The sequence below is a fragment of the Hipposideros armiger genome, unplaced genomic scaffold (genome assembly GCF_001890085.2).
Source record: "Hipposideros armiger isolate ML-2016 unplaced genomic scaffold, ASM189008v1 scaffold_712, whole genome shotgun sequence".
NCBI lineage: Eukaryota > Metazoa > Chordata > Mammalia > Chiroptera > Hipposideridae > Hipposideros > Hipposideros armiger.
The window spans coordinates 428,402-431,236 of record NW_017732062.1 but is presented as its reverse complement, the minus strand read 5'-3'; the positions used below and the strand labels follow the sequence as shown (position 1 = coordinate 431,236).

Here is a 2,835-nt window from a genome sequence, read left to right as displayed (position 1 = left end):
CTCTGGCATTTTCCTTTAATTTGATTTAGGAATGTGATTTTCTAACAGCAACCAAATGCTGTGGGCAGTGTACAGGCACACCTTGGAAATATTGAGGGTTCGGTTCCAGGCCACGGCAATAAAATGAATATTGCAATAAAGCGAATCATGAATATTTGGTTTCCCAGTGTATATAAAAGTTATGTTTATACTATACTGTAGTCTATTAAGTATGCAATAGCATTATATCTAAAAACCAATGTGCATACCTTAATTAAAGAATAACTTATTGCTAAAAAATGCTAACCATTATCCAAACATTCAGTTAGTTGTAATCTTTTGGCTGGTGGATGGTCCTGCCTCCATGTCAATAGCTGCTGACTGATCAGGTGGTGGTTGCTGAAGGTTGGAGTGACTGTGGCACCTTCTTAAAATAAGACAACAATGAATTTTTGCCACATCGATTGACTCTTCTTTTCACAAATGATTTCTCTGAAGCATGCGATGCTATCTCATAGCATGTTACCCACAGAACTTCTTTCAAAATTGGATTCAATCCTCTCAAATCCTTCTGCTGCTTTATCAACTAAATGTACATAATATTCTAAATCTTTTGTTGTCATGTCAACAACCTTCACAGCATCTTCAATAGGAATAGATTCCATCTCAAGAAACCACTTCCTTTGCTCAACCATAAGAAGCAACCGCTCATCCATAGAAGTTTTACCGTGAGATTGCAGCAATTCCATCACATCTTTGGGCTCCACTTCTAATTCTAGTTCTGTTGCCATTTCCACCATATCTGCATTTACTTCCTCCACTGAAGTCTTGAACCCTCAAAGTTATCCATAAGGGTTAGAATCAACTTCTTTCAAACTCCTATTAATGTTGATGTTTTGACCACTTATCATGAATCAAAAATGTTCTTAATGACATTTAGAATTGTGAATCCTTTTCAGAAAATTTCCACTTACTTTGCCCAGATCCACCCGGGGATCACTATCTATGGAAGCTACTGCCTTAAAAATATATATTTCTCAAATAAGATTTGAAAATCTAAATTTCTCCTTGATCCATTGGCTGTAGAGTGGATGTTGTGTTAATAGGCATGAAAACAACATTAATCTCATTGTACATCTTCCTCAGAGCTCTTGGGTGACCAGGCACATAATCAATCAGCAGTAATATTTTGAAAAGAAACTTTGTTTCTGAGCAGTAAGTCTCAACAGTGGCTTAAAATATTCAGCGAACCATGTTGTAAACAGATGTGCTGTCATTCAGGCTTTGTTGTCCCATTTATAGAGCACAGGCAGAGTGGGTTTAGCATCACTCTTAAGGGCCCTAGGATTTTCATAATGGTACGTGAGCCTTGGCTTCAACTTCAAGTCACCAACTGCATTAGCCCCAAACAAGAGTCAGCATGTCCTTTGTCACTTTGAAGCCATGCACTGACTTCTCTCTAGCTATGCAAGTCCCAGATGGCATCTTCTTCCAATATAAGGCTGTTTCATCTACACTGAAAATCTGTTGTTTAGTGTAGCCACCCTCATTAATTATCTTAGCTAGATCTTCTGGATAATGTACTTCAGTTTCTCCATCAGCACTTGCTGCTTCGCCTTGCACGTTTATGTTATGGAGGTGGCTTCTTTCCTTAAACCCAATGAACCAACCTCTGCTAGCTTCAAACTTTTCTTCTGCAGCTTCCTCACCTCTCCCAGCCTTTACAGAATTGAAGAGAGTTAGGACCTTGTTCTATATTAGGCTTTGGCTTAAGGAAATGTGGCTGGTTTGATCTTCTATCCAGACCACTACAACTTTCTCCATATCAGCAAGAAGGCTGTTTCACTTTCTTATCATCCATGTGTTCACTGGAGTAGCACTTTTAAATTCCTTCAAGAACTTTTCTTTTGTATTCACAACTTGGCAAACTGTGTGTTGCAAGACGCCTAGCTTTCAGTCTATCTCAGCTTTCGATGTGCCTTCCTCACTAATCCTAATCATTTCCACCTTCTGATTTAAAGTGAGAAATCTGTGACTCTTCCTTTCACTTGAAAACTTAGAGACCAGTGTAGGATTATTAATTCGCCTAGTTTCAATATTGTTGTGTCTCAGGGAATAGGGAGGCCCGAGGAAAGGGAGAGAGACTGGGGAATGGCTGGTCGGTGGAACAGTCTGAATGCACAAAACATTTATTAAGTTTGTTGTCTTATATGGGTATGGTTTGTGGCACCCCAAAGCAATTACAATAGTAACATCAAAGATCACTGATCACAGATCTCCATAGGAATATAATAAAATTGAAAAAGTTTGAAATATTATAAGAACAACCAAAATGTGACACAGAGACACAAAGTGAGCCAATGCCATTGGGAAAAAATGATGCTGGTAGACTTGCTCGAAGCAGGATTGCCACAAACCTTCAATTTGTAAAAAACAAACCAAAAGAAAAATCAAATCTGCAATATTTGTAACGTGCAATAAAGTGAAGCACAATAAAACAAGGTATGTCTGTATGTGACTTTTGCCACATACAAAACCAGATGCATTTTAGGGCCAGCCAAGTGGCTCGTTGGTTAAGAGTTGGCTTGGGAGCGCAAGCCCTGAGCAGCATGGCCGCCACATGGGCCAGTGGCGCTGAGCCATTTACAGCTAAGATGGTGAACAACAGCTCACCCTGGATCTGGGCTGCCATGAGTTGCTGGCGATGGCGTAGGCTGCAGTGAAGCTGCAGTGGGCTGCTGTGAGCTACCGTGAGCAGCCAGCAGCCAGAGTGAGCTGCCGTGAGCTGCCATGAGTGGCTGGCAGCCAGCATGAGCAGCAGTCCAATGGCCGATGACCTATTTGCCTCAGCCGGGA

At 40.7% G+C, this 2,835-nt stretch overlaps 1 pseudogene; it reads right to left on the bottom strand.

The window, feature by feature from the left end:
* Positions 1–281: 281 nt before the first annotated feature.
* LOC109373360 (tigger transposable element-derived protein 1-like) overlaps positions 282–2,835 on the bottom strand; it is a 6,879-nt pseudogene continuing 4,325 nt past the window's right edge.